General features: G+C 38.6%; 1 protein-coding gene across 1 annotated transcript in view; it reads left to right on the plus strand.

The window, feature by feature from the left end:
* The first annotated feature begins 7,011 nt into the window (after positions 1–7,011).
* Positions 7,012–13,232, plus strand: part of CDK17 (cyclin dependent kinase 17) — an 80,537-nt gene continuing 74,316 nt past the window's right edge. The window contains exon 1 of the mRNA XM_081957315.1: positions 7,012–7,240. The gene's annotated coding sequence lies outside the window, so the exon portion shown is untranslated. The remainder of the gene's footprint in view (positions 7,241–13,232) is intronic.

Raw genomic sequence — 13,232 nt, forward strand, 5'->3', positions numbered from 1 at the left:
GTTATTGCTGGTGCTTCTGCCGAAATCACTCTCATTGTTTCTGCCAAATTTTCTCCCCTTTCTTCATCTATATTTTGACGCCTGAGATAGAGTTCCAGTTCATCGATCTCTCCTTTCCGAATTTCGCACTTATCATTTCCCTCCACTCTTGATTTGCTGTCAATGTCAACAATTTTCTTATCACTTTCATATGTCTCTGTGGTTTTTTTGAACTCTGTCCTCAAATTTCATCGTTTTTTTATAAGTATTCTCAACTCTTCCCTCCATAATTTCTGTATTTTGATATATAATTTCAAGTCTATTCAATTCTCTGTGATTATTACGATTTTTTGAATTTCTAGCATAATTCTTTGCAATGTTAGTCCCTTTTCTTCTTCATATTGGGCCATTTTTACAGGTTATAAACACTGCCACTAAAACATCAAAGGCTTTTGCTAGGTTTCAAACAAATTCATTAAAGTTTTTCAGGTCAAAGCTTTCTCTTTCCTTCAAAGAAACATCTGTATAAACAAGATGTTTTTCACTGACCCTTTTAGTAAACAAAGCCAATAGCTTTGTATTATCAGATGTTGCCAAGCCTCTAGCCTCTAGATGGCAGTGTTACATCCTTTCCCTCTGTTTTTGCTTCTCTTTCTAAGCTCCGAACTCCAGAAGAGAAGAAGAAAAAATGTTTAAAATTACGATCCGGTCGAGCCTTGGGAGGAAAGGAACTTTTAATACAAATACAAAAAATGGAAAAAGTATAGAGGAAGAAGGGGAAAAAAAGACCAGTCCAGTTTAAAAGAGGCATTTGTAAAAAGTCCATCCATAGAAAACAAACAAAATTAAAGTGAAAAAGATAACACGATAGTTTTAAGCCAGGGTTAATTTGCTTCCTTCTGTCTTCAATTTTATTTTAACTCTAAGTCTTTTAGGTTTTCTCTTCTCTAATAATAAAGATTTCTCTCGCCATTTAAGCACACTGTCTCTCCTGTTCTGCTTCCATTTCAGGGGACTGTCCCAACCTTCTGCAGCCATTTTGGCTGCTTCTCTTGTAGCCAGCAAAAAGAGCTTTCTCTTGGATCGATCAGGGACTTTGCAATGTCCCTGAGATCAGCAGGACATGCTCTTCTCTATCACCGTTCTTTCAGAACGGTTTAGATCCTAAAAGGACCGTCCAGCAACAGAGATATCGACAGCAATCCTGGAGCCCCAAGATTGCATGTCGTGTCGTCGTGACATCAAGCCCCGCCTCCTGCTGCTCTCCTTTCAAGTAGTGCTCCATCAAGGGCCAGATAAGCACCAAACATACCGGGGTCAGAAAAGCTGTCAAGGCCTAACTTTCATGCATTTCTTAAATAGTTGGCCCCTATCCTGCAGTGATGAAAGTAAAGATGGTGGCAGTAGTGATGGCGATGATGATGGTTAGTCGTTTTACATTGCTTTATTTAGTCTACAGAGATAGGCTGCTGAAGAAATTTGGAGACCCAGAAAAAAAAGAAGAAAAAAAGAGTTGGCATTCCAGTTGGAAAAAAGAATTCAAAAGAATCAAGCTGAATTTTAGAAGATTAGAGTTGTAGGGAGAAGAAAAGGAATGAATGGTCTTATCAATTGGAGACAAAGAAGCTGAATAGCAATGTGTCTTTTACCGCAACCCTGCCAGCAATTCTCATTCTTTCAAAATAAAAGTAGGTTAAGGTTCTCAACCATTTTCTGTACAATTCTGAATATTTAACTGGTCCCCTATTATGGTATTAATGGCCTACAACATGTCTCAGATCAATATTAATATTTATGTATTATTTAACACCAAGGATAATGACCCTACAAGAAAATGCCAGAAAGAGCTAAAGATATTTATGGCAAAAGCTGCTCAATTTCTATCATGTTTTTATTCTCAAAATGACTTACTGTCTGCTATCTGGCATGAATGTACAGGAACCAGAATAGTTGAGGAAGTATTGTGCTGATGCAACTTTAGCAGTTTATGGCCCAACTACTTGAACAGTTCTACAATCAAATCTTCCTGACATAAACCATGACTATATAAGTAATAGGCTGGTACAGTGGTGAAATTCAATTTTTTTACTGTGGGCGTGGCTTGATGGGTGTGGTGTGGTTTGGTTTGGTGGGTGTTGCTTGGTGGGCGTGGCAGTGGAAGGATACTGCAAAATCTCCCTTCCCACCCCACTCAGGGGCCAGCCAGAGGTGGTATTTGCCGGTTCTCCAAACTAATCAAAATTTCCGCTACCGGTTCTCTAGAACCTGCTGGATTTCACCCCTGGGCTGGTAGCCCAGAAGGTGGAGGATTCCAAAGTTTGGGCTCAAAGAATTACTAAGTGAGTTACTGCCTGGGTTACTGCCAGCCAGATAGGATTACCCTAGGAGCCACACTATCGTACATCTGCAACAGTACCACACATCAAGTATCACCCAAACCACTATAGAGGGCAAACTCTCTGACAGACCAGTCTCCAAATGCTTCAAATATAAATAACATGGTATTTTAAGTAACACTTTCCCAAAATGAAAGTTCAAATGAACCTGAATCTAAAAGTCATAGGCCAGAGAAATTTACTGGAAGTGCCCAGTAAACACTTCCCTAAATTCAGTATGGATGTGTAAAAAGTGATAGTGGATGGTATTAGAGAAAATGATAATTGTTGACTCAGTTGAAAGTATGTTCCTGTCTCTGTGAAGTACGGTTAGGTAATAAACTATTCGGGTCAATATGCAGCAACAAACTGAAGTATTCTATCTTAAATGGACAGGGACGTTAAAGCACATGAGGAAGAGTACATTGGAAGTGGAGCAACAAACTGCACCCTGAAAAGTGCCGGATTTAGGCATAAAGTAAACAAGCTATAGTTTAGAGCTAACAATCTGCAAGGTACCAATTTGCTCATTTTGCAAACAGGTTCATTATTTATATTATAAAAAACATGATATTACTTATTTTGTTAGCATTTTGTGTGTGTATATGCATACATACACACACATGCAGTACATGATGCATTCATATGTACGTGTGTGTGTGTGTGTGTGTGTGTGTGTGTGTGTGTAAATGCATATTGAGGTTATTTTAAAATTATATTTAAGCATTATTTTCAGAATACACAGTACTATATTATAATCTATGAGAATCAAGCCAGCCAAATGATAAATATGTAACCACTAAATGCATTCATGTGAAAATAATTTTATTTTTCACTTTATCTTTATATTAGATAATTAAAAGGAATATATATTTTCAACGTTTTTGTGGTGAGCCAAGATCCTCATTTTGGTACACACTTTAATGAGAACTTCTGGTGTAATTTCTTAACAAGGGACCTTCAACCTTTATGTAGCTTAAGGCTTTACCAAGTCTAAATTCAGCACTGATTGAAATTTTAGGGGTGTGTGTGTGTTAATGAAGGACAACCTCTGTTTCTGCCTTAGAAGTATGTAACCAACAGGTGACAGAATAGGACTAGAGCAGCATTATTATATGCTTCTCTGTCTTCTGGCCCTTGGCATGTCCCATGTGAAACCTTAATTGCCATCAGAGAGGTGCTGTTCCATCAAACACCAAGTGCCAGATCACAGGAAGTGATGCAACATTTAGCCTGTAGGAAAACATCTGGAGAGCATTTATCTGAGGAAGCATGCATAAGGGCCAGGCTGTAGCCTGTCCTGCCTACAGAATGCATACAATCATTCCAGTGTAGTTTCATGTTGGTCCAACCAATGAAAAACAGCAACCAATAAACAGAAAATACATTCTGGGTACATATTATTTTATCTCCACAATTGGTCCTTGGGGGCTACCACCTATCTGCGGGTGCACACAATTGTCTTCATGGTACAGAACTAACAATTATTTACAATAGCAGGCTGCCATTGGGAAGGATGTGCTTCCCAAACCAGCAAAGAACAGAATCTGAGGCTGGAGTACTAGTGACTGTGCCATGTTAACAGCCTTCTGCATGTTTCTTGGGAACGGAGACCTACATGGATTAAGCACAAATGCTGGACCACTCTGGCATTAAATGTATATTTTGCTTCCAAGGAATGGAAAATATCACCCACATAGAAGTCTGTGATCTACATCCTCAGCCAATAACTCCTCTTGCACGTGTACCCAAGGATTTGCCCATTGGTGTAGTATGAACTATGAACCTAGGGCAGTGATGGTGAGTCTTCTGGGTTCGGCATGTCATAATTTCAGAAAATGCCTACCTTGACTCTGCTGGTGTGTCACATCACACACATCCTTGGACAACAGAGGCCTTTTTGGCGCCTCCTCTCCAGATCCTCTGGAAGTCACACGGGAGGGCTCTGCTCTCACAGGACCTCTAGAGCCTGGAAAAATTGTGTTAGAATCAGAGGTGGGTTGCACCCAGATCGGCCGAACTGGTAGTAGCGGCGGCGCGAAGCTTCTGCGCATGTGCAGCGCACATGGGAGCATGCCTGAACCGGTAGTAAAAATATTAGCAAGCCACCACTGGTTAGAATGCTCAGTAATTTTTAGACAGCACAAAGGCTGTGAGAGCAAGACCTTCTCAAAGAACTTCCAGAGGATCCAGTCTGGAGGTCTGGTATGTCAGCAAAAATTACATGGCATGTCACCTGTGACACATGTATTATAGGGCTGCAATTACTGACCTAGGGCAAAGTGTGGTAGCATTTTTTGACCCTTGTAGAGAATCATAACATGCTTGTGTATATGTACGTATAGAAAAGAACTCACGATCTTTTATGGGACAATTAAGCTCCAAGCAGCACAGCCCTTTCTTAAGCAGTAAAACACACAGGATGGGTTTTGCAACTAGCTTACCTGCAGGCATTCATGCAGAGACACTGGTGTACCAGTATCTCTCTCTCCCCCTTCTTTTTAAGAACTGTGGGGGGGGGGGGAGCCTACCAATCACAGTGAAGGTGACTTGGAATTTGTAAAAAAATTACTCACTTGTTTCACTGATCTGGCATTGGATTATCTAGGACATAATTTACTCATAATTCACACCAGATTGAGTCAGGCATGTTCTACACTATAAGAATTATATTTTACATTTTACTTTGATACATTTTACTTAGTAGTTTGAATTTATATCATCCTCTGAGGAACCATTTAGTACCCACCTGACCTGCTATAGTCTCCAAGCTTAACTGCATAGACTTGAAGTCAACACCAGAAATCCCTTTTCATTAGGTTAAGAACTGTTGCTATGCAAGCTTAAATTACCTCTTCTAAACACTTTGGGAAATATTTTATTGAAAGGCACTGTGTTGAGTATTGAATTTTAGCCAATAAAATAAGAAGTACACAGAAGTATATAAAATCTGCAGCAGAAAATATAGGTTTCCAACTTCTTTCAATTAAACTGGTGTCCTTGATTGCACTGCAAATATTTGACTGACTGCATTTCAAGTAACTTTTAAAAATGAATTAGTTGAAGCCTTAACATACCGACGGAAGAGAAGGCTGGGCCTTGGAAGTCAAACTTGTATTCAGTTGTTTAAATCTATGATTCTCGTTAAAGGAAATAAGAAAGAAAAGAAAGGAAAAATAAATTTAAAAAGTCAAGATATCTTATACAAAATCAGGGCTAATAGAAAAAAATGTTTAAATACAAGAATTAAAACTTAAAAGAGTCTATTGAAGCCATGTAAAAACATCGAGACCATGAGACCTGTCACTTGATTTTTATTTTCATTTTCATCAGGAGCAATCACAAAACATAACCTCTACATTGTATTGCAAGCTAAGATTTCAGTCTCAAAAATGTCACTCAAAAATATTCAGTCATATGTGATATATAAAAATAAATGTCCATCTCTCTGTTGATTTTAATAGTTCCTATTCAAACACCTTCAGCAACCTTTAATTTATAGGTAGTGTTGGAAGAAATGTCCTGGGTTCAGCTCCAAGTGGGGAAAAAGACACTGGAGACATGGAGGCTGCTTGGAAAGATGGTTTTAATGGTGGACAGGACGACATGGCGAGTCCTGAACAGAAAAGGTGATCACATGCTTCAATGTTGGTGGAGAAGAAGAGAAGGGAAGAGAAGAGGGTGAAGAAGGGCTTGCAGGGGTTTTTATAATCTATTCTGCCCCACCTATCTGTTTCCTGTTCCTGTGTAAGAAATGTATTCTGATTGGTTGCCAGACTCCCATGGGCCCGTGCAAGGGCAACCCTCTAGGCTGAGTTTTGAATCCAGGTTTGGTTGAGTTCTCAGATGCCATGTGATCAGTTGAGTAAAAGGCAATATTATCCTGCCTTAATTCCATCCCCCTGGAGCTGAAGGGGAGAACTCTTTATTATGTAAAGTGGACTAGCTTGGCCTTCTTAATGGCCCATTGACAAAGTGGGGATGGGCAGGAAGCTGCAGGAATTTACTTTGTGTTTAAAATGTGTTTCTCCCTTTTTCACATCCAGGAAAATATAATATTCTGCCTTTTCAATATTTCCTAGGATATTTCATTTTTCTGGGAGAGGGTTGGGTGATAACTTCGTACAGTAGGATACAGAACGGAAAAATGTATAAAAGAAACAAAACAGAAATGCTCTTCGAATTAGAAACAGGTATAATACAGGCATTGTTCCAGGCAAACAGACAGCATTGGCAGGAATATGTAGATAAAATATCGTAGTGGTAAAGTGTTAAGTATCTAATCCCGGCCCGGATTTCCTTCAACGAGGTTAACTATTCTAAAGAAAGACTACTACAACTTTAAATTGCAGTCGGGGAAGGCCGTGGGCTCCCTTTCCAACCTAGTCCCATATCGGCAGCAGCAGAGGCAGCAAATCACTCGCCAGCCGCTAGCTGTCGCACTGGCTCGGGTCTGCGCTGCGGCTGCTTCGCAGGGATCTGGTGCTCCTGGGCGGCCGCTCAGTCGTTCTTATTTAGCAACTACGCGCAGGGCGGCGGAGTCGTCAGCAGCATCCGGAGTCGTACCGTGGCCGAGCAAAGGAAGTAACGCCGCAACAGCAAAGGCCGAACCGCGCGATTCCCGGTCTAGTTGGCGGTCGGGCGGGAGGGGGGGGGGGAGCAGCCATGTTGTGGCGAAGGGTATAAAGTGACTCTTTGAGCCGGGAAAGAGCCGGGAAGAAAAGGAAGCGTGCTTGGGGCGGCGGCATTAGCTGGCGAGGGCTTGCCTGCGGAAGACGAGGAGGCGGTGGCGGTGCAGCGGTGCCAGCCAGGAGGGAGCTCGGAAGGCTAAGGCAGGACGAGGACCGCCCCGGCGCGGCAGAGATTCGGCGCGGCTCCTGCTGCTGGTGAGTTCAGGGCTGCTCATTGTCTGCCGTGCGCGCAGGTCAGGGGCCTGGCCCGAGGCGAGAGGGCGACGGCGCGTCTTTCCTTTCAGCCCCGAGAGGGAGCCAAGCAGTGGGGTGGTTTTTCAGCGATCTCCGGTGGCTGGAGATGTGGTCGGGAGAAATTGGAGAGGCGGAAGGACGACGTCCGTGAAGGATCTACTCTTTTGGCACGTGTGAGCGGATGGGCTTTTTAAAATTTGGGCTCTGCTGAAACCGAATATGATAGCACCGTAACCAAAAAAAAAGAGAGCTTTAGACCTTCGACTTTGTTTGTCTCCCACTATCCTTCCCTTGGGGTGCACGGGAGAGGATAGTCCGGACCTGATGGTAATTGCGCATGAGAGGATAGGACGTGGTGAGAAGGCATTTGGCTTTACAATATTTGAGGGAAGGAAAAGGGGCTTAATAGTAAAGAATTGATTGCCCTGATTTGAACTGTACCTGCTTTCGGTTCACCGAGAGCATTCAGTTTGTTGGTAAACGGCTTTTCAGCTAAGTGTCAATTCTGCAAAGCTGTGCAGGGATGAAAGCAGGAACAGCATATTAAATATTGTTCTCTCTCTCCCTCCTCCCTCTTCCTCTCACACACATACAGATCGTTTTGATCATTGTCGAACACTATCTGATGTTGATGTTTAATAAGATTTGATATGTGCATACTGTCCAGGTCTGGTTCCTCTTAGATCTGCTTTGTGTTTTAATTCTCAGAGATGCTAACAATTTTTTTCTCCTGACAATTTCCCTGAATCTCATACTTTGGCAACACCATATTTAAAATATCTATACATTTATATTTCGATTTACTTCAACAAGCCATTTTGAGAGTGCTTTAGCCATATCTTCTCACTGCATCTTTTCCCTCTTCCTAAAGCAGTCTTAAAATGACAGGATATAAGACTTACATTGACCCTGAACCCCTTCCTTTTTAGAATTGGTATTATCACAAATTCTGCATAAACAAAATATTCTGGGAGAGCCGCCTACTTGGTATGAATCACCATTTACAATTTTGTGCAAAGCAATACAGTGTGGTGTTTTCAGAAATGAATTAGCTTCTTTTTGCTCCCTGGCTAGCCTTATTCTTCTTCTTGCAAAGACTATTCAAGTAGCTTAAAACACATTTGGCATGTTGTTTACAACAGCTACTATTTGCCAGTGTTCAGTGGGCCATAAGGAAGAGACAAGACAGAAGATGTAGCCAAATTATTCTATTTGGACTTCTTTTACCCTTATTTTTGTTACATGGTTCAAGTGTATATGTGTAAAAGTACACATTTGGATGTGCGCAGTTTGTAGTGAATATGAAATGATTTGAAAAATCATTGTTAACTTAGGGAGGACATCAAATCTCTGAATTATCACTCAAGTTCAAAGTTTATTCTTTAGTACTTCTACGTTTTAAAAATAGCTCTATAGGTTATTTCAAATAGGTCATATGCTTTTAGCTTAGAAAAAAGGCTGATAAAATACATAAAATTGTGCAGGGCATTGTGAAAGTAGACAAACTGTTTATTATTTCTTATTACAATATACATTGTGCCCTTTCTTTGGGAGCTCAAGGTGGTGAAGATGGGTGTTGCCTGTTATTTCTTTCTCCCAACAATTACCATATGGAGGGAGGTTGGGTTAAGAAATAATGACTGGCTAGTGGAAGTAACAATGTATGTTAGAAAGCTGTGACTGGCTGTAACTGCACCCTCTTTACAACCCTTATTTATTTTGCATAAAGTGAAAGCATTGAGTGCTATGAGCTTTATGCTTAAATTTTGTCACTATGCAAGGATCTGAATTCATCTTTTCAAAACTGCCATGTATTATTTGTTGCAGTGTACTGGCCCCTTCCCATTTTTTCTTCAATTTACCGCAACATTAAATGTGCAAAAAGATTTTTCACTAACTGGTCTAAAGTTCTAAAAAGCTCACAATTTGTTTTTGTAAAGAGAAGACAATGATGAGGATAAGATTCCCAAACTACACAAAAAAGCCTACACAGTACTTTTTTTAAAAATGAGAAGTGATTAATGGTCAATGTTTACTAGTGAAGTCCCATATTTCTTTAGGACTAATGTAAGTAAAAAGTATGGTCTAATGGTTAGCTCATTTCCATCCTATGCCTATTTGCTTGAAAGTAGATCCCTCTTTATTCAGATAGGCTTATTCCCCAGTAAAAATGTTTTGAATACTTCACTGTTAGTGTTGTGGATGATTAATTCACAGAGTAATTTATACACGTCCACTTAAAGTAAGGCTCTACTTATTCCCAAGCAAGTAGATTCAGACTTGCAGGATCAGGTTGCTAAAGAAAATATATGAACTCATATTCATTGGGTCATATTTCATTTCATTTCATTGACTAGTTTTGCCTGCTTAATTCTACTTTATTTCATTTATCATAAGCTACAGTATTGCACTTTTTCTAGATCTCTCCTATCTTATTGAAACTCCCATTTTTGTCTGCATCTGATTAACCTGTGTTTCCTTTCTCATTTTCATCTTGCCTTTTTCCTTTGTGGTCTCTTAAGGAGCAGCAGATTCTATTTGCCTCATTCCCTTTGGGCAGCTGCTTCTCCCAGATGAGTTCCCTTTTTCTCTTAGGATGGCTTTCATGACTAACCTAACTAGATGTTAGGTTCTTGCACCTTTTTTGGGATTGTTGGAAACATTTGGAATTGTGAGATAATATATGGATACTTTCCCAAAATGACTGCAGTGATAATCTTATTTTGCCCAAAGACAAACTGATGAGCTTACTCTTTTCCCTTTCCAGCATCTTTGGGTGCTTTTTATCTTGGCAATGTACTTTTTTTCAGATCATTTCCAGTTACAGCACTTATTGCATTTACATTTTACAAGAATGCCTCCTAGTCTTGTACAGGCATCCAAAGCATTTTTGATATGATTTATGCATTTGGCTTTGTAATCTACCACATTTCCATTTCTTATTTTTAATGACATGCTTTCAGTAGTCTAAATGTGCCCAATTTCCTCCCTCTCTCCTCAAAGTTGAGGATCCTTGAAACAGAAACTAAAATGCGTAGAGGACACTATGGCCTTGTGAAGCCATATACCAATGGTCATAAACCTGAATATTGCCTTCAGCAAAATGGGAGCATTTCTTTGTAGTGGTTCCAGATCTAGGCCTCAGCCAAATATCTTAGAAGGCTGTAGTAATTGATGTTATGTTGCGAAGAATTGCACCATAGATAACAATGATATTTAAACTACGTCCAATATCTGTCTTGGGTCATCCACCCAAGACTGGTTTTGTGGATAAAATTATTTACAAGGCAGTCTATTGCAAGAGATTGAAGCAGTGTAGGTTGTTGTAAGCTAGAATTCAAAACAATTCAGATTGTTTCACATAAATGCAAGTTACAAGATCCGTGTTATAGATTCTATATGAGTGAAACTTTTCTTTTGGTCTAATACTCAGTACAGTTGAACATCTGCATGAAACCAATTTTTTTTTAATTGTATTCATCTTGATAGAATATTCCTCCCCCTCTCAAATGCTTCATAATGTAAAAAAATATTTCCATTATTATACAGTGACCTGTTTTAGGGTGATATTTGAACACAATTTTTAATTGGCAATAAGAAAAACTTGTGGATAAATAAAAGCATGTTTTTAATATGCTGAATTCAGTTCTAAACCCGTGAATCATTTTTTAAAGATTTTAAATGAACAACATGTTTATTTAATCAACTTGAAATATAAAAAGTAATACTGGAATACAGAATGCTTTAGGAACTGACACAAAGCTATGGTTACCTTTAAATTTAATATTCATGGTAATTTTGTTCTTTTTCTCATTTTATTGAATTTCTTTTTGTAGAGGTTTTGTTTATGATGTCATGTGTTGTTTTGCTTATAAACAAAAGTGACAGATAAAAATTTGCTTTCATCAGTGGTTTTTAATTTCTTTAACGAAACATTTAGGTGATAACTTATATTTGCTTTGTCCTGGCCAGTTTTTCAGACTCTAAATAAAAAGTCTTCTGTCATTTCCTTTAAATTCTCTTTGGCAGCACAAATTTTGTTAATCTAGACATGCCCAAAATATTCCTTTATAAAATATTGTGCTTTCAAACATTTTTCTTCACTTATTTTTCCCCATTTATGTGTTGTTGATACATTTTACTTAGTACTTTAAGTTTATATCATGTTGTTTATTTGGATGTATTTTTGTAATATTTTCATATAATAAGTATTAGGAAATACAGTAAAGTGGTTAATCAACTTACCATAGCACAATAATAGTTACTGCTCTAGATGGTACCGCAAAATAATTAGAAGTAATAAACTTCTTTTTCTAATTTCTTATATGAAAATTATTTCTTTTTCTTTGAATATTTGCTCTTCTCTTAATGGAGTTGTCAATATTTAAACAATTGTAATCCCATAGCCTGCATTTTGATTAGTAAGCCTCATCACACAGAATATTCTTCAATTCATTAAGATAAAAAAACAAGCTACATGCTACTCTCGTTTTTGCGTGCTTGTTACTGCACGTAAAAATGCAAGTAGAAAAATAGGAACCACCTTTGGTGGGAAGGTAACAACGTTCTGTGCACCTTCGGCATTTAGTCATGCCAGTCACATGACCACGGAGTCGTCTTCGGACAGTGCTGGCTTTTTGGCTTTGAAATGGAGATGAACACCTCCCCCTAGAGTCGGGAATCGCTAGCACATATGTGTGAGATGAACCTTTACCTTTAGTTTTATCTGACTGTATCCTGCTACCGGCCTGGCCTGTTAATTTTAATTTTAACTTATTTTAAATGTATTGTTTTTTAAAAAAATATTCAGTTTGTTTTTTTGGAAATGGATTTAATCTTTTTTAACTTTTGAGATGTGTGTTTTTTAATGTTGTACGCCGCCCTGAGTCCTTTTGGAGAAGGGCGGCATATAAATCCAAATAAACCAAACCAAACCAATTGTTGAACCTTATTCTGATTTAGATAAGAGTTTTCAAACGTTACTTTCATGTTATAAATAGTTTATTATGATGACAAATTTGTTCCCTGCAAGTCCCGATGAATGCTGCAAAAGGCAAGAATACCAATATTTTTGAACAATTTATCTCTATTGCTGACATTTGGCTGAATCCATATGTTTCGTGGTAGCATAGTTGTAGAATACTACAGTTAAATCTCATTTTAAAAAATCAGACAACCACTTTGCAAGTTCTAAATTAAGCTGTGAAAGTCCAATTTGTTTGTTGACCAATTTCCCCCATGTATAAATGCTTGCATGAAGCAGAATGAAGACCATCCTTCTGAATCCCTTTCTCTTTTTATTTTAACTTTCTGCTATCTTTTGCTTATCGTCTTTTCCTTACAGTTTTTGTAATACATTTCTCCTTTTCTTGCTCAGTATTCTAGCTGGCCTGGTGCAACCTACCATTTGAAATTATGTTGCAGGGTTCATTATGGGCTATTGTGCAGATAAGGATGTTGATATACTGTATCTAAATTTAAATGATGAAAATCCAATGCAAGAATCTCTTATCTTGAGAAGTATTAGTCAGTCTCAAATATTTATTTTTAAAATAATTAGTCTAATAGAGTGGCAGATGTTATGACATTCATGGTGCTTCTCCCTTTTTTAGTTTCTCCTATCGGCAGCTACCCCCTGTTTTCCTGAGGTTTATAGCTAAATAAGGATTTAAACCATGGGCGTTGGTCCACTTTTGGTTTTTTCTTTCATTATTGTTTTTCCAAAGTGAGTTGATGTGCTCATGGCATTGTTCATTTAGTCTTGTTTCAGCCATTCTCAGAGTCTAGTACAAAATCTCATCAGTGTAAATCATGCAATTTTAAACTTTTTTCTTTGCTCGACTAGTTTGGAATATAAACTATGCATTTTATTCATTACGGCTTGGGCCTTTACTTTGTCTAAATCTACCCTGTGGAAAAGAGCTATGGCTTTTTACCACCTTTTTTTTACTGT

The sequence above is a fragment of the Natrix helvetica genome, assembly GCF_964273705.1.
Source record: "Natrix helvetica genome assembly, chromosome: 6".
In the NCBI taxonomy this organism is placed as follows: domain Eukaryota; kingdom Metazoa; phylum Chordata; class Lepidosauria; order Squamata; family Natricidae; genus Natrix; species Natrix helvetica.